Source organism: Zonotrichia albicollis, chromosome 7 (assembly GCF_047830755.1).
Source record: "Zonotrichia albicollis isolate bZonAlb1 chromosome 7, bZonAlb1.hap1, whole genome shotgun sequence".
NCBI classification, from domain to species: Eukaryota; Metazoa; Chordata; class Aves; order Passeriformes; family Passerellidae; genus Zonotrichia; species Zonotrichia albicollis.
This window is the reverse complement of record NC_133825.1, coordinates 43604954-43624167: the sequence shown is the minus strand read 5'-3', so window position 1 is coordinate 43624167 and position 19214 is coordinate 43604954. Positions and strand designations below refer to the sequence as shown.

Below are 19214 nucleotides of genomic sequence, written 5' to 3'. Positions count from 1 at the left end.
AGTATCTCTCTTGCATTTAATACCAATTATTAGAGCTTTGACACTGCCTGATCCAGAGTAAAAACTATTGATCACTTATACTGTAAATAACAACCTGATAAGCTTCTAATTACAAAAGAAACTGCTGGTTATCTGAGTCAGTGAGAGTTTCCTTTGGAAATTAAATTTATATGTATTAGAGGAAAAAGTGGTGGTTTTTTTTACAGGTAGCCAATAAAGCTCAACAGGGCACTTAAGCATTTTGCCCTGTAAATTAAAAGTATACTAAAGTCCTAATTAAAAAAATTAAATTGCTTATTAAACAGGCAGAAAGGAAAAAATAACCTTAGGAGTCTGACACTTTACAGGCATCATCATGCAAATATTGGAGAATTTTTCAAAGTTGCATGAAGTGTGGATGATGTCAGTTTAGCATGGTGACCCTGCCTATGCAGTCACATGCTACAGTATTGAATTATGCAAATTGTTTAATTTTTTTCCCCTTTCAGTCACTAAAATATCATGTGTTGAGTGCCTAATGAACAAGCCTGGCCTGGACTTTATACAACCCTTTAAAAGATTAATTTTATCCATATAACAGTAATATGGGGACTGTCCAAATAAAGATGTACTTAGAGATGATCTACTGTTCCAGTTGTAAATCTCACCAGTTCAGTTGTGTGTAAATTAAACCATGGGCTACCATAAACACATCCAAATCATCTTGTACTGGAACAGACACTGTCATCAGTATTATTAACAGCATGTTTATGCTTCTTTTTGAAAGTAGTGCACACAGAGGTAAAATTGAGACTGAACTGAAATGTATGGCTGAGGTTTTGCAGTAGTCAGCGTTACTCTTCATTCCACAAGCTGTTCCTGAAGGTGAACCTTTCAGATAATTGCAAGAATAAGAGCAGGAATAGCAGCAGCTGAGGGTTCCCTTGGTCCAGAGCGGGTGGTGGCGCCTCCAGCAGGCAGCAGCCCCAGGGAGTGACCATGCAGGGCCTTGGTCAGTTCTGAGGGTGCTGCCCTTCCTTCACTGAGATCCAGCTCCTTCAGGAGGATGGGGCTGAGGTGCTGACCCTGAGCAGGAGCTGTCCATCTGTCCCCACCAGGGCGCTGGCCACTTCCCAGTGAGCAGCTTCATTCCCACCATGTCAGTAAGAAGAATTAGGAGGAACTGGAATTCTTAATCATTTCAAAGCATGCCTAGACAGACTCCTGTCTGGAGACCTGTTCCCAGGTTTTGGGGTTTGTTTTTTATTTTTGTTTGTTTTTTCCCCCCAGTGAAATTACATCCCTCTAGAGACCCAGTCTTTTGAACATGACTGGTTACAATTTGTTGCAGTTCAAATTGGTAGACTGAAAACATGAAGGTATCTACTTTTGCAAAGCCTGTGCCATGAGGCTGGAGATCAAGAAAACAAAGCAGGAATCACCTTGAAATCTCAAGTTAATTAAAATTTTCAATTGTTGGCTAATGACTGTGATATTTCCATGGAATAAAGATGGTGAGAAACCAGTGAAGTAGAAGAGCAAAACTCAGAACAGCTCCCTGAAGGGACATAAATCTTATGTATGTCAAGTGACAGGAGTATCTCATACTTAGGTTCTAATAAAAGAGCTGGATTCTGCTGCAGCAGCAGCTCCTTCAGAGCAAGCAGTAAAAGATGGAAGCACAAGCAGTTATTCATACAATTATAACTTTCTTTGTCTTCAATACCAAGGTGCATCTACCTCACTGAAAAATACGTTCAATTTATGACATTATTTCTTTCTGCGCTAAACTGTTCTGCATTCTGCATGTTCTGCATTAAAACTGTTCTGGACTAAGGAGGCCTCTGGGGTTGTTTTATGCCCATAAGGTTAGTCAGATTGTACCTGATGTCCCTGACATCAAATAGAAATATATTTGGTTCTGATGAACTTGGCAGAGAAATTAATCCAGTGACTTGTTAAATATTTCTCATCTTTAAATATTTGCTTTTTCTCAGCAGCCAGTTCCTCCTCTGACATTTCAATTATTGGCTGTTTCAGCTTCTCTTTAACTTTGGAAGGTCATTTTGTCCAACTCCACAGTATTCAAGTTTAGAAATTTGCCTCAGTGCTGATTTTCTGGTTTTCTTTTTTAATTACAGCCTTCACTTTTGAGAAGAAAAAGATGTGATCAGGAATATGTCTCCACTGAACTAAGAACACCTTTAACGGGGAGAAAATTGAAAGTTCTCATTTTATCTCTTTAGCACTGGTTTGACTTGAATAATCTAAAACATTATGTTGTTATTCCCCAGATGGAATTTAAAATTTAGTTTGGTACTGAATAGGATTGAAAACTTTCAAGCTCTTTGCAAGCTATTAGAAATATTTAAATACTTCTGATGTATTTTCCAGTTGGAATTTCAGTCAAATGGATCAAGTCTCACTAAGTAGTAAATTCTTACAAGAGTAAGAATTCTCTGTGGGAAATTTTGATGGCTCTGTTCTTAAGGTAAAATCAGGGAGGATGATGAATTCTCATTTTTGACTCAATATTATCTTGAATTTTATACACCTTGCTTCATGTTTTCTTCTGATGTTTGCCTCTAGGCAATGTTTATACTTAATAGATGCATAATAGATGTGGGCACCTCAATAGTTAGAAGCCAATTCCTGCAACTCCTACAACATATTCCATCTGGTTTTTATCATTCATAAAAACATGAGCAACAAATTCAGGATGTGGCCCAAAAATTACCTGAATTTTAAAGGAGCACAGAGTCAACAAATTTCTCAGTAGCATTTCTTACCAAGATAGACTGTGATATTCTAAATGGGTACTAAACTGCTACTATCTAGACTATTCACAGCAGTTCTCTGAGCACATTTCACCAGAGTTTAAACCAGTTCCTATTGTTTTACCTTATTCAGTGCCAATAGCTGTTGCCATGCACAGGATTAGAGATAATTGTTGCCTAGATTAAAACACCCAAATCTTTGCCCCCTTTCACCTGCTGGTAGTGATTCCAGCATTATCATTCTTTTGCACTGGGTTTTAATCTGCCAAAAGGAGAACTTCCTAGAATCCAGAAGAAAATAAGTCATAGATTTAAGGTAAATTTCCCTCAAATTCCTCCTTTCAAAATACCAAAATATTTGACTTCTTACAAACCTGTTTCCTCCAAAGCCTTTTTGTGTGCTCCATCGCTTGGGCCTGTCCAGCTGGGGTGGTTTATCCCCCACTAACAAACCTGTCAGAGCTGCATGCTGACAAATCAGTCATGGCAGGCTTGCTAGCTGCAGCTCTTCAGCTGAGTAGGGAGTTGATTTTTGGCCACTGCACTTGTCCTTAGGTCAAAGCTTAAATGCTACAAAGGCTGAACCCCACGGATGCAGTGAGCCACAGGGAGATGTAAACTTCAAGCACAGAAGCAAGCTGAAGTTCACATCTACTGAAACTCTGGAGTAATTTTCAAAATAAGATTAAAACTATATTGTCCTCCCATGGTAATGTTTATGGAATAGGATATATATGACAGAAGGAAGCTGGAGAAACAGGAGAAAGCCTGAAGCTGCAAAAATTACTGTTTAGGGAACCACCATTTATTTTAGCAGGAGATACTGCAGAAAGCACACTGCTGAGAGAGAAATGTGTGTCCCACTGAGGATAAAACAGAGAAATCGTGGGTTTTTTCTTTGACTTTGTGGATTAGCCCATGGAAACTGTTCCCCCTTCTGAGAAGTGAAGCAATTCTTTTGGGAGCATGCAGCCTAAATGCTGGGAGCACAGGATCTCCTTCTCACATCCCCAGACCTGGTTATTAGCAATGACATCCTCTGCCTGCTTGGGGCTGAGACAAAGGCTTTAACCTTTAAGTGAAAGTTAGGACAGAAGGAATGTTTGCAAGGGTTATTAGAGGTGGAACAAAGCCTCACAGGGGATTGTGCCTGGCAGTCAGGAGTGCACAATCCAGACTGAGCTGAGTCATATATTTCTTAAAAAGAAAACTAAGAAGAGGCAAAAATTCAAAGAAAAATATGATCTTGATTTTTATATTGCTGCTTTTCTGGGAAGTGCTGCATAAAGTCAACCTCTTACCTCTTCCCAGTAGCCTACATTGTTTCTGGATAAGAACAAAAAATAAATCCCAAGTGCAGTCAGTGGGAGAAATTGCTTCAAAGCACTCCAACATGTGGGAAGCTTAACTGGTGGCAGTTATTGATCTCCATGTTCTCCCTCCCCCAGAATTATTGCTGCTGAGTTTGCCCTGACAGGGTTTGTGTGAGGTTTTGTACAGCATTACCTAGTACTCAAGTGATTAGCTGTGATTAGTACTGCTCTGGCTGGGAAGGTGCATGAGTCTTTCCCCTGAGGGTGGGTTGAATTTTGCACTTTTTGTGTAAGCTACAAGTTGACGAGAGCTGCAGCAAAATGGAAACAGCAGGAGAAGGCTCACAATAAAAGTAATTTTTCTTACATCATTATGATAAAGGTTACAGGTGAAGATAAAGGTAGCAGGTAGCATTTGAACCAAGGAGGACTGGCATTCACTGTGATCTGAGGATATCCAATGTTAGCATTTTCCTGCACTTTTTTCCACCTATTTTTTCTCTTTGTCTTTTTCCAAAACTGTCTAGAACCTGCTTCCATTTTCTGGAGGAAATTCTTACACAAACAGTTACCTTCTTGTGCAATTTCTGTGTCGTCTTAGGGATTTCTGTACATCTCACTGCAGGTTATTCTGTGTCAGGTCCTCAGTCATAATGGCTGGTAATTTGTTGTAAAAAAAACCCCAAAAACCACTGTTCACTTGTTCCTGTTGACTTACTTGCTCTGAGGACGTTGCTCTTTGGACTGTCCACACTTTGGAAGTCAATTCATGATGTTTGGCGTTTTCTGTTAGCATAATCCTCCTGCATTAGTATTGTACATATCCAGAAAAAAAATCCCTCTCAATAAACATTCTTCTCTTTTTTATTAAAAAGCATGTTTTTGTGCGAACAATTTCCTGGTTGTTTTTCTTCTGTTTTGATTTATTATTAAAAAAAAAAAAAAAAAGGAAGCTTATCTGGCAAAAAAAAAGGACAACAAAGTTGATCTCATTTTTCCCTGTTGTTTTGCAGCCTACCATGATCTAAGAAAATAAGAAATAAAGCTTTTTCCCTTTAAATATCTGTTCATTTGCTTGCTCCCTAGTCTCTTTGTGTTAGTGAATGTGGCCTGCAACATGACAATGAGCAGGCAGCATCAGATGGGGATGATGGAGGGACGGGCAGGAGAGGGGCCAGCTGGCCCTATTCATGCTTGTTCACTCTCTGGCACGCACAGACGCCTCCACACCCATCCCAGCCCTTCCTCCTGCCAGGCCAGAGAGAAAGGGCTCGCTCCCATTTCCACACAATGGCAGCAGCAGAAGAGCTGCAGAGGCTTTGAAGACAAAAGCTCTAGCGGGAGGATATTTTAGGAAATGCAGAGTGTGCTGGAGAGGAAAGGGAAGGTGGATAAACAAAGCTTTCAGGATGCCTTGCCTCATGTTGCTGACTGAAAACCAGGAAAATTATTTCAGCATGTATTTGTATCCAAACTGATATTTAACAAATGAATATATTATGAGCGAAGAGCAATCACACTCACCCATGTAAAAGCTGCTGCTCTGCAGAGGGCCAGAGCCTCCCACCATTTTAAGATCAGTTTAAATTGCTGTTACTCAGAGAGAGAAGCAAGGTCTGGGGGCAGGGTGCGAGAAGGAGAGATGGGAGTGGTAGAGATGCACAAAATCCAAGGTTAAAGGTCTGCTCTACAAGGGCTGAAAACACTTTTCCAGCTAAATCATCATCATCATCATCATGCTTTGGCAGCTCCAGGAGGGTCTCGAGTTGCAGGGGTGATGCAAGCAGGAGATGTTTAGCTGTCCTGGCACCGTTTGCTACCCAGATGATCTGTCTTTCAGGAGGTGGGAGGGGAAGGCAGCACATTCTGTTTGGCAGTATCCAACACTCAGCTTGGCTCCCTGGGCCAGCTATTGAGGTTTCTTGGATTTAGGAGTCATTCTGCTGCTATTAATTCCTGTAGATAAAGTGCTCCAGGTTCTTCAGCTCCTGCAGTGCCATCTTCCAAACATTTAACCATTTCAAAACCTGTTTGGAGAGCATGGTGCACAAAAGCAATCAAAATGTTTGCCAATATGAGTTAGCATTGGACTTTTCTTCTACCTTTCCCTCATTCTTTGCACTGCCACAGCTCCAGTGCTGTGAAAAAGGAGGATTGAGGATGGAGGAACAGCAGCAAAGCCTCCACTCATGAGGTACAGCTCCATGACAGACTTGCTGAGCAGCCTCTCCTGGGACAGATGAAACCAAGCTGCTTTTGACATCACTAAGCAGCCAACTGTGCACGACCAGATGACTTCTTCAGTGTGCCTCATCTGTGGGTATGATTTTTAGGCTGTGCTTTGTTGATCTAGGGCTGGCGGGGTTTTTGTGTTTAATTGTTCACACGTAGGCTGCCTTTGGCAATTTCCCCGTGGGCTGACAGATCATGGCAGTTAGGGCTACTTTTCCTGGACAAAGGCTGGGCAAGTTAGTGCCAAGGGACTGCCTAGAAGGTGCACAAACATTGCATTACACTGCCCTTGTTCCACATGTAGAGGTTATGCTGTTTATGAGGAATGACCCCTCATAGCATCCATCTCCTGTCATGACAGAGGCACCAGCATCCTCAAGAAAAAACTGGGTTCTCTCTGCACTGTCCTGGCTGCCATGTTTAAAACAGTGCTGATTGCACTTTGGCTGACTTCCTTTAGGAGTGTTTGTAAGGTCTAGTGATGCCTGGATAGTGGGGTTATCTACTTTACATGGCTTTTACAGATTAATTTCAGTTTAATGGGCAGAGACATTTTAAATGACACCCTGGTAAGCAGATGAATGATTTGGCATCTTCAAAGCAGGCATGGACAAAGATGGACAGGTTAGAGGGGGCAAATCTGACACCTTCCCAGTTGGAGTTTTCTTGGAGATGCATTTCCAGTGTGCCATTAATTTAGCAGAGTTCTGAGCTGCACAGGGAAGGGATTTTGAGAGGTGATCCTGACCATTTCCCAGGCATGCTCCTAGAGCTCTCCAAAACCCTCTGCCCAAGCAGTCAGCCAGCCCTGACACTTGCACTGCTCCTGCATGTTGGCAAAAACCCCTGTCTCTGTTATTGTCTGCTTCATGCTGAGTTCTGGTTTGCGTTCAGAGACAGAAGTACGATCTCCTGAAACATTTTTTTGGTTACAATAAACTCAGTTGTTTGGGTGAGATGCGTGTCTTTTTTGGCTCTGAATACAAATTACGCCCCCTTATTCTGCGTCATCAAATTTTTTTATCTGTATTAATTACAGAAAACTGCAGAGCAACAGCGAGGAAAAAGCCAAAATAGGGACTGGGAAATGTTACTCCGTAGTTATTGTGCAGAAGGCTTTTTGATTGGTTGTTGTTGTTTTTTTTCCCCAAAGAGGATGATAGAAAATCTTTTCTCTGAGGTAGAAAGTGTAGTTTACAGAGTCTTTAATAAAAAATGCATTTATCTTTTGTAGCATTATAAAATAAAGTCTTGTAGTCAATTGTTTTGGAAGGACGTGCAATTCAAATCTCTGAATTGCTCTTGAATATATGTTTTAAAAAAAGAACAACATTCCACACACAATATTCTCAGAGAAATTAACTAAACAGATGGTATTTATCTGCAGGTTTGCAAGTGTGCCACATCCCTCTTGCTTTCAAAAGAGATGTTAACACAAAAATCTTCAAGAGAAGCAGTTGGAAAGTCTCCCACAAAGTGCACACACAGATATAAATTATAAAAACAAAAATGCAAAAATAAATCTGCATTTACCAATCCACTGCTGGCTTCATTCTGGCTTGGAGAGGCTCAAAGGTAGCATTAACCTGGCTGTGCAGTTCCATTTGCTTGTTTGTCAGAGGTCAGAATCTGGTGGATATAAATACAGTTTAGCTTTTATTCGTCTCCAAAACAGTATTTGTCAATATTTCAGTGCTGTTTTGAGCAAATCAATGGCTGCACATAACCCACTGCCTGAGGGCTTTATTATTAATACAAATGTAGTAGGCTAAATATTGAGTGACATTATTAGAAAGGGATTGTCCTTCCCTCTGTGACTTTGACTGATGTCAAAGGAACATAAAGCTCACTAACAGCAGCCAGATTTCTGCTCATACTTGGAAGAAACTGTCCCTCCCTCTCTGCCCACCATGGGAGCTGTTGAATAATCTAGGGAAGGTTTTTCAAACTGAGTTTTAGAGTGCTCACAACCTGAGTTAGGAAATCTGGAAATAATTTCTTCTCAGGTGAAAGGCTGAGGCGCTTCCATTCAACCTTTTCAGTGGGACTGATTAGGCCAATGTGTGAGGCTCCACACCCTTCATCTTGAAATGCTACATGCAGGGCTGTGACATAACTAATAACACGTATGTCCTGGGGAATCCTGCTTTCAAATAAGCTCTCATTTCAAAATATGAAAAAAGAGCACACATCAAAAATACTTACAGCTGAAGTAGAAGTCATTTCCATTTACAGCCCGGTACCTGAGTTGCCTCAGGGGTTGGGGCCCTTGCACAGATATTCCACTGCCACATTGACCTGGCCTGAGGTTGGCCACAGGCCCTCCTGGTGCAGTCCTGTGCCTGCTGCATCCCAAATGCCACCACTTGCATCAGCCCCAGTGGGCATCAGGAGCAGCCAGATGCAAAGCTGAGATGCTTCCCAGGCACACAGCTGGCTGCAAGGACAGCCCTCCTGTCAGCTCCAGCGGTGCCCAAGCAGCTGATGTGTGATGGGGCAACTCACTGGTCAGCTGGGCTGTTATTCTCTTCAAAAATATTTAACCTGAGCTCATAGAAGGAATACTGTTGGCCAAAATAAAGAGATAAATAGCTACATTAACGCTGCTTGGTTAAGTATGGTCAGTGTGTTAAGTATTTCTGTAAGATCTCATCCTGAAGTGGCTGTATGTATATATATATGTGTGTGTGTGTGTGTGTGTGTGTGTAACTTCCTTTTTTAAACTGACTTTAGTAATAGATGGGTCAATTGTGCTACTTGAAATGTGGCAGTGAGATTTTTTGAAATGCCACGGATTATAGAAAAAGCAATGAAGAACACCAAATTTGTGAAGTTGTGGGATTTCTCTTTTGATTAGGGGCTATCTACACTTGACAATAACTTAACTTTCAACACCCAGTGACATTAATTTCACTTGACTTCCTGTCTTAAGGTCAAAAACATTAATCAGCACTTCTATCATTAGCTGAGTTTCCTTTTCTATTAAGCGATTATGATCACTTACTATTAATGAGTCGTGAAGTTTTAATAAATTTTTGCTAGTGTGAAATTGCTAAACAGTAATTATGGCATATACTGTATGGATGGTTTGCTCCACAATGTACATTTTACTTAATGTTGGTTAGAAACATCTACAAAAAACAACAGAAAGTAATTAACCAGTTACGGCTGAGGATGCAGAATGGCCTTTTTCACCACAGTTATAGTCAATAAAAAGACAAAGCAGGTCATTTTTTTTGTCATTCCTGGAATTACTGTATTTCTGGACCTTGTGACTTTGCAGTTCTTTTTATGAAATGACACTGCCAAGGCTGCTTACTAAACAGGGGATGAAAGAAAATATCACATCTTTTAAGAGCTATTGTTTTAACTTGGGTTATATTTCTACAGCTCTGGCATTGAAACAACAAGGTTAAAAAACAAAAGCCAGGCCCTCTCCATTAATACAGAAGATAAATAACACAACAATTCCCATTTCCAAAAAACTGATGTCTGAATACTGGCTTGGCTTTCCTGTAGCTTGGCATTACTCACAGACACATCCAGACAAGCAGAGCCAGATGCTCGTTGGGAGCTTGGCCCAGGGTTTTATTGGTTAACTGACTCTTCTAAACACCCAACAACCAGGAGCTGCACTCGTGGTGCCTGACAAACTGCAAGGTGGCTCTGAGCACAGAACAGATCAAGAGGGTATATTAAAGAAAACAAAGGAGGTTGCACTGCTAACAGTTTCTCTAATAACTTCCCCCTGTTCCCAATTTTTTGGTTCACTGGTGTCTGAGAAAGCTGTATCTGGCACAGTCACTGCAAATGTACTCCCTTTTGTACTGAACCATGTTTTCTGGACCAACCAAATGGAGGAATAGGGTCAGCTCAGGCATGCTGGCTTTTCTGAGCACTACTTCTGTGGCACTGCACCCATCTCACAGCAGACAGGTACTTAAAAATACCAGATTAAATCATTTGAAGTGTTTGTTGCTGTATTTATAGTAACACACATGGAAGTGTTGCCACTTCTGAATATGCACTGGGTGGGAAGCCATCTGGGTCTGTACTGTCCTTTTTCAGTAAATCTTATCAAACTGGTGCTGAAAAATTGGAGATGGTTCCAAGAAGAGCCAAAAGGGTGATGCTAAGTGTCTGTGAAAAGCATGGCTAATAGCACATCCCTAACTGTGCAATCTCATCACAAACCCACTGTGTACTGTCATGAACCCTGACTGTGGGAACCTAACAAGGAACAGAAAATTAGAAAATAACTAGAAAGTTTTCCATCCATAGACAAAGCTTTAACAAGGCTGGCTGGCTGTTAAATCTAGACCAGTTCAGCATAGAGAAGTGTTGTATTTTTAACAGAGAATGTAAGTAAACATAGCAACAAGTAAGCAAGATTTGTACTGCGTTCTCCACCGTTGAACAAAATCTTTAAAGCCAGACAAGGGTTTTTTTCTCAGAGAAAAGCTGTGTTCAAGGAATGATTCAGGCAAGCCCAACACCTTGCACAGTGCCAGAAGACAGCCTCTTAATCTATTAAACCTATTTCTCTAGGATATAGCTCTGTAGTGTTTGGGGTTTCCGCTATGAGATGTTGAAACTGAGTTTTTGCCTTGTCTTTGGAAATCCTTTGTATTCCAAAATGCAAGAACAAGACACTGCTCTGGTTATTTCGACCATGGACAAATCCCAGCAGATGTGGCCTGGCAGCACACATGGGTGTGTGGGAAGGCTGGCACTGTGCAGGTCTGCAAAATGTCTCATGCTGGTTGGCTCCTGTGCTGGGGAAGGAGCACCAGCACGGTGCAGTGGGAGATGCTGCTCCCACAGGTTTCCTGCCCCAGCCCTGCAGAACCAAGAGGTATGATTCACAGCTGTGTTTCAATTCTAACCTTGTGCTAGTCTGAAATGGAGCAGCTCTTTCCTTCCCACTATAAAAATGGTGGATGCCCTGGACCAGTACAAAAGGATGTCTTGCCTAGCCTAGGATTAAAAATAAGTAAAAACAAATTAATGAGTTTCCTATGCCTCCAGCAAAAGCCGTGCCACTGCAAGCAGCAGCTCTGTCCAAAGTGCACAGTTTCACCATGGTGCTGGGACAAGGTCAAAGCTCTGTTGGTGGCTGGGTGACCATCTGTCTCTGCAGACACTGAGCACCATCTCCTGGGAGAGCTACACAGCAATATCAGAGCACACTGGAGCAGCTGCATTGCTCACCAGCAGTTACTGGGATCCTTGCCTGTATGACTTGAACCGATCTGAGGAAGATTATTAAAACATTAATTCATACCTCTTGTCTTCATCTTCCTGGCCTGACTCTCACAATGTTCATTACTAGGTAATGTGCAGTTATAACATCTTAGTTTTACAACTCTCTGAGGATACTTTGGGTCAAAAATGAGCTTGAGATTCCAGGGCACAAGAGAAATATAATTTTTATCTGAAGAAGCAACATAGTGCAGAGAGAATTATGACCAGCAAAAGTCATCATAGCCAAGTACCTACTGAAAGCAATTTTACTTTAATTGCACCTGAAACTGACAATTCCTGAATATGTAGAAAGGACAGTAATTGCTTTGCAGGGATTTGCAAGAAGCCACTGAATGGTGCCTTGGATACTGTGTAGGATTACTGGGAAAACCCAGCCATGCAATAAAGTTAGCTTAAAACACATAGTAACTCCAATCATCAAATTTGTTGGATAATCATTATGCAATCTCAAGGATGAGCAGCTGATTGGATCATTAACATCTGTCCCTCACTGTGAATGGTGCCAGGACCCCTTGGTAAGTGTGACTGGTGCTCTCACAGTGCACTGGGCTCCTTGCTCTGTGGCTGAGATGCATGACACAACATTCACATTTGTGTGGCCATGCTCTGACAATGCCCCTTGCAGAAATGGGCAGCCAAAGCAGCTCTGAGGCTCAAATCAACTGCACAGTGGCATTTTCAGCACTGAGTTGAGCCCTAAGCTTCACCAAAGCCCACCCTCAGTACCCAGGCACTGCTGGAGATGCAGGCTCCACTCAGAGCTGGCAGTGCCTGGACAAAGGTGCAAAACACTAAAACTGGGCTTGGGAACTTACAGCACCCAGATGGGGATGAGCCTTGGCACACATATCTTGTAAAGAAGGAGCACAATCCTCTTGGGTGCAATGGGCAGGTCACAGAGCTGCTTTTTATCCATATGTAAAAGGAGATGATAAACACCATAGCCTTTAATTGAAAGTTGTCACTGGCCATATGGTGACATCTGGCTGGGGGGGGTGAGATTATTTGACCAAGCAAGTGGTGCTGAGGCAAAGTCAGAGCTTGTTTCAAAGCTCATTCCTCACATTTGACAAGGGTTTGTGTTGCCAGCTTCATTGTTTCCTCTCTGTACCTTCATTTCTTTCTACTATTTTCATGGCTTTGTACTCAATTACTGGATGGCACAGTATCTCTAGCTTTAAAATAACAGTATATAAAAGCTGTAAAATCACATTTTAGAACAGATTTCAAGTTATAATATTCCCTACACTTACCCAGAGAAAAAGCTCTATATTTTAATCCCCTTCAGTTTTGAAACACTTTCAGTCCATTAGAGCCACATAAATACAAGGCACAAAACAATAACAGGCTACAAATCAATACATTTGCACAGCCAGCTCTAAATAAATATGATCCAATTGCTGACTTGGAAAACTGAAAAGAGTCCAAAGTTTCCAGAGTGAAATGCTGCTGGTGAAACAACATTCAACTGCATTCAGGAGACCCTGACCCTCTTTTCAGGTGTACATTCAGTCCAAGGTATCAGAAGGTATTTACCAAAAAGGGAGGCCAGTTTTCTGAGAAAGTAATGGAGCAGTTAAAATTTGCCCTGTTGGGAAGTGTGTTCAGCATTACTGTGGACAGTGTGCTGATAAAGTGGGTTGTTAAGTGGTATGAGACAGGTTCAGCTCAAATATTCAACAGTGATCTCTCCTGAAGCAAGCATTAGGCCTAGCAGGAACTTTATAAATAATACACAACAAAATCATGGTCTTCAGCCTGGAAATTGGTGCTAAGCATCCAGACATAATCATACTCACTGTAATCACACATGGTTGGTGTGGCTGCAAGGGCACCTCAGAAATCCTGCAGGAAGAGGCAAACCAGAAAGAATGACAATCTTTATTAATTTTGCCTTGTACATCTCATGTTTCAGCTCTGCAGCTGGTTTTGTGATAAATAACAGAGAATGCTCCAAAAGATCTTGTTTCCAATACCTGAGGAAAAAAACAAACAAAAACCAAAACAGCGACAACAAAACAAACAGAAATCAAACCAAAAACCAACCCAAGAAAAGAGAGCACCATTTTCATTTTCTAATTTCAAGCAGTGAAGCCCATTGGATTTAAGCCTAAGTAACAATTTAAACTTCAAGTCATTTTACATCATGATATTCCTTTCTTTCTTGGAGTTAGGGCTTTCTAATCCTGCCACAAATGAAGAATTTATTCCTTTAACCATTCACAAGCACAGGAATTCCACACACAAGTAAAAGGCAAAAGGCAAAGCAGGTGGGAGAGGTTTCTCTGTACCTCTGCTTCTGCATGTGCAGCTCAAACTCATGTTTGCCCCTTCTTCTGAACAAAAATATATTCTGCCCAAAAAGTAGATATTGCCATGTTTCACACTAGTCAGAGTCTACAAGCACATATCATAGTGTAATAATTGGTGGATTTGGATGAAATAATTTGTGTACAAACCACAATCATTTTTCCTTCCCTCATTCAACCTTCTGTTTCTGTGGAACTATTCCATTACTTTTGAAATCCAAAGCCCAAAGACAGCAATCTGAGGCATCAGATCTCTCCTGAATGCAGCTGACTCTACTAGACACTTCTTACCGTGAAAAAATTAAAATATAAAATAAAACAAAACAAAAATTTATACAGTACTTCCTTAGCATGAAAATGTTGGACTGCCTTATGCATATTTATGCATGCACCTTTATGTTTGATAGATTCTGGCCCCACTTTTTCCTACACAAAATTTAAAGATTTCCACTGAAAAAAACCCCTCATAAGTGACCTTAGAGATTCAGTTATTTTCAGCAAAATAAAGAAAAGCCCCTGTATCATTTTAATCTAGATGATTCTCATTTACAGTACTCATAAGAGCTCATTAGTGCTAAGGCACATATCCTTGCGTGCTTACCCAGCTGCCTTGAACGGCAGGAAAATGCTGTTAAATCCATTTTATGGATGAGAACATAAAGATTCGAGCAGTCTAAATAGGGATTAAATTGAAGTTAGGAGCCAGCCTCTCAGATGGTGATGTACAGTATTTACTCTCTACACCGCATAGTCCCAAAGATGATTTAATTCTGTGAGCACCTTCATCCTGGGCTCCAGAGCTCATTAGGCACTTTTGCATGCTGGAAAATCTCCCTGGGTGGAGCAGAAGGGCGCCTGTCTCCAGCCTAAAGTGCATCACACTCCAGGGTTAGATGGGAAAACACCTCAAGAACCTGCCCAGGCTCTTTGTGCTGGGCTGGGGTGCTGAGCTCCTGCTGCCTCCATTGCCTAATTTCCATTTCTTGAGGACTTTTGCAAAATGTGGGAAACCCAGAATCAGGCCCTGCTTGGCCCCAAAGGGTTCAGGTCCCTACTGTGCCCTTCAGGGGAGTACAATGCACAGGGCTGTAGCCACAGCCAGGCTGGCTCCTGCTGTGCTCCTGTGCTGAAGCAATGCTGCCTGAGCCTCTTGGGTTTTCCTTGTAGTGGGTAACCCTCCATGAATTCCTCACCTGGCGCTTCCAGAATCCTCAGAAGCCCCGTGGAATTTCCACTGAAATCAGGCAGAACGTGAACAAGTGTTAATCAGTGTTGTAAGTGTTGTACAAGCCACAGCAAGGTTAGAGCCACTGCCTTTTGCCTTCTCCTGGGAGAAAGGATTCGGATACATTTAAAGTCGACTGACGCCTTCAGTCTCACCTTGTTTTATTTCACTTTGCATGACTACACATCAGAGATGGTTTGTCTGCTGTGAATTGTGCCTCTAAAAGATCCCCAGAGTGGCTATATCCTACAGAAGATGTAGTTAAAGTGTGTTCTAAAATGATAGTCCAGACAAAGAGCACAACTATCTCTGGTGTGCACTGCAACCACTTTAGGAAAATTATCTGGTAGCACATAACTCATGTTACATGACAGCATTTTGAAAAGGACAGGATAGAAGGTTAACTCATGAAAATCCATTATTAACAGACCTCTGAGAGGCTGACCCAGTGACAGATAGGTTCTCTCCTTTCTACTAAGCTTTATACACCCAGGCTCTCCCAGTTTACTCTTACCTTCTTGATACAGTAGAATTAACCTGACCCTCTCTAAATAATAATTTGAAAATCACAAGAATACATGTTTTTCATCAAGATAATGGCTGATGGCATCACAGGCTGAGGAAGTCCCACTGCGTTTATTGATTGGTGTACAGCTACAATTCCCCAGTTGTCTTGGAAGAAACTGTACCCTATGCTCAACAACTGAAATGCATTAAAATATTACACTTTCTTGTACAAATAATCTCTTAATGAATCTCCTAGGCTTGAGATGCACTAAAATTTTGGCTCTATGTCTATGATCTTTGTGGAGAAATTGTCCCATTTGTAGTGAACCACTGTTACCACTGGAAAATGCCCCCTGTGAAAAGGGAAGGGCACTGTGTTTAGTAGTAGAGCTCATCTTCATTTCAGCAAAGACAAGGTGCAGCAGCATGTCCATGCCCTTAACTCTACAGAAAACAATGCATCACAGTTCTGGGAAGTTCTCAGTGTTGTGTGAGGCTGTACTTTATTTCCCTATCCCTTCCCTTTTCAGCAGAGAAAGTTTTCAGAAAATTTTCCCTTCTGTTCTTTTAATGAAACCACTCATCAGGAATAATTTGCTACAAATCCATACTTTGAACTCTCAAATTAGGAGAAAGAAAAGAATTCCAAGCAGTTAAGCGCTCTCAGGAAATGAGGCGAGATGAAAGGACCACAGGCACGATGGGGAAATGCATTGTGAGACGACCTGTGGGACAAATGAAGGCACCAGCCCAAAGAGAAGAGAGCAGTCAATGAGCAAACTTCAGACTGAAGATAATTTTGGCTCAGGTTTGAGACATCTTAAATGCTTCTAAATCTTCAGAGGTTAGGCACACAAAGCTAGCTGAAAGCCTGATCTTCTTCTAGGCCCCTCTTATCATTAGTCATTTCTGAGAATCCAGCCTTGTTCTGCTCTTTTTTCCTGGGCTTTGATTCTGTCATTTTAGGTCCCCATGTTCCACCTGTGAGATTGAAGCTGGGTGTTAGGCACACCATTTGTCAGAACGGTGAGCAACTTTTCTGCTCAAAAAAAGCATGGATATGTACATTTTCAAACAGATTCTGGAAGTTACTCTATTCACAATAGTCAAATCAAGACTAGAAGCCCAGGATTAATGACATAACTGACAAAAAGTTCTTTCTACCCTTGCTGATGAAAGGAACTAGACAAATAGGCATACAATTCTATATAATTTGTAAGAGATTAAATGTTCTCTTAAATTTTCAGCTAAGAAAGAGAAAATTAATACAAAGAGAAGCAGAAACAGAAAGTTGTTAATGGGCTTATCTCCACAGTTTTTGTTGGGAAGAATAAATTTATCAGTATTCTCCTTGTGAAGTTACTTCCTTCCTCCATCTGATGGTAATTTTAATAGCACGTATCCCCAGGTATGCCTTTTTTTTCCTGATTAAAAAGTTCTTGCTGGCATTGGCCAATCTGTTGATCAACAGGTGTATCCATAGTAGCTCACAGACTAATTTTCCTGCATGGAAACTGAGGTTCCATTATTTATTATCCATTCATTCTGATTCCTAGCAGCCCCAAATCTCAACCTGTTTGTCTATGGATACAAAACAAATGGATCTAAAAAGATATGACCTTCATATATCAAAACAGCTGCCATCTGGAGACCATAAATGCTCTGCTTCTACCTAGCATAATCTTCTGCACAAGCATGCAAATTGAAGCCAATTTTTGGTTACTGGGGCAAAATGAGGTTCAACAATGTTTTAGTAAGATCACTGTTAAAATTGTATCTTACAAGCCATAAATGGAGCCAGCATCCCCATCCATTCACCCTCTAAAGAAGAACAAAAGGAAAGCAAAAACTCGTCAAAAGTCTCCTCACATAGTTTTTCTTGTTTGATTTCCCTCACTATGATTTCTCAATGGTCTGTGTTAAATGCCCCCATTATCACAGTGTGTCACGAGTTTTACATTTCCCAGCATTGACTCCAACTCCTACATACTGTGAGACAAACATTTGAATTAACACATTCTCCCAAGGAGTGCCGTGCCACGAGTAACCTCGGGAATTCACTATGCACCCAGCTCCGTGGGAAAGCACACACATTCATTCCTATGCAGTGAGCAGGACACCAGGCTGCCCACAGTGAGACCTGGGTCACTGCACAGCAGCCTGGCACAGCAGCAAGCCCAGCCTGACGAGTCCCAGCTGCACATCCCATCGCATCGCATCCCATCACATCCCATCCCATCCCTGCATCCCATCACATCCCATCGCATCCCATCGCATCCCATCCCACCCCATCGCATCCCATCCCATCCCACACGCCTCACTTGTGCCACCAGGAGCGTGGGGCTGAGCCCTCGCCTGCATTCCTGAAGGGAATGTCTGAAAATGATGTTAATAATAAACTGCTGTATCAACACAGCTGAGGGGTGATGAACTGCAAGGAGGAGGTGGGATTTGGCCAGGGGAGAACACGCCTTTGGCCAGCTTTGCAGTGGAAATCCACATCTCTCTGGTTGCTCCTTTCGGTTACAGCAGGGGTGTGAGAGAAGAGGCATTGACAGGATATTAAGAAGTTGGTTCATGGGGACTTTTAAACATTTTACTGCTGCTACTGCTGTGAGTTTAAATAGCATATCCTGTTCTGCTACATTTTCTTACAGCACCTTTGAGGAGGACAGGGAATGCAATGCCAGATCAGCCTGTGATCCCTGTATTCCAGTGCCTTGCTGTAAACTCTGGCCAGCAAGAGCTTCCTAAAGAAACTCCTTACCCAAAGCTGCAAGTGAACCTGCTGCTGGGAAGTTTCTTCCCATCTTCAGTGGTCTGAAAGTAGATTATCACAAATTTCTGCTCTACACTGATGAGCTCAAATTTTAAAATCCCAATTTTTAATGGATAAAGAAGGATACAAATAAGAAAAAGAATCAGTAACAGAGAGCAGATATACTGTGTTGATTTTGAAACTCAGGTATGGTCTTGCATATTTGCATTCCTGTCATTATGCTTTGAGAGCCATAGGTGTGGGTGTGTTTTCATCCACACCTAATGCCAAGGCTTAAAGAGCTGACAAATAGACTAGGAAAAGGAAAAGAAATACCCTTATTTTACAGATAGAGATCTAAGACAGAGAGAAATGAGGGACCTACCTCAGGTCATGCAGGGAGTCAATAGCAGAAATTGAAAAAAGTTGTCTGAATCCTGCCCAGTGCACTAATACCTTGACCTTTCTACCGAGGCATTTCCACTTCCGAAGGAAAGAGCTGTACAGATGGCTGAGGGAAAGCAGGGCATGGACAATTAATTATGTTTTACCTGCCATTTTTTCCTTCCCCCCAGTTACCTCCTGGCCCTACAGCCTGAATCATGAATTCTTGAAGAATTTTGTTCATTCAGGGAATCTATACATAGATGATAAATAGAAGCTGGAGGAAAAATACCGAGATGATAGAGTAGGTGGAGGAGGTTTTCTGTGTTACTAATGTATTTCAATATAGCTCTCCCTGAGCTCTCTGCAGCTACTCTGAAGAAAGAGAGAAAAAGCCTGAATACTTGGCTTTTTACTCTAGGTGACAACTGCAGACAGTAGGTGTGAGAGAGTATCTCAGCTCTT

At 41.7% G+C, this 19214-nt stretch overlaps 1 long non-coding RNA gene across 1 annotated transcript; it reads right to left on the bottom strand.

Annotated features, from left to right (window-relative positions):
• Window positions 1-387: 387 nt before the first annotated feature.
• LOC141729708 (uncharacterized) lies at window positions 388-18175 on the bottom strand. The gene is made up of 4 exons (XR_012581149.1): window positions 17929-18175; window positions 13366-13411; window positions 7835-7930; window positions 388-6096 (listed from the first exon to the last, which is right to left on the bottom strand). It is a non-coding gene; the product is annotated as an uncharacterized LOC141729708 (long non-coding RNA).
• Between the last annotated feature and the right edge of the window lie 1039 nt (window positions 18176-19214).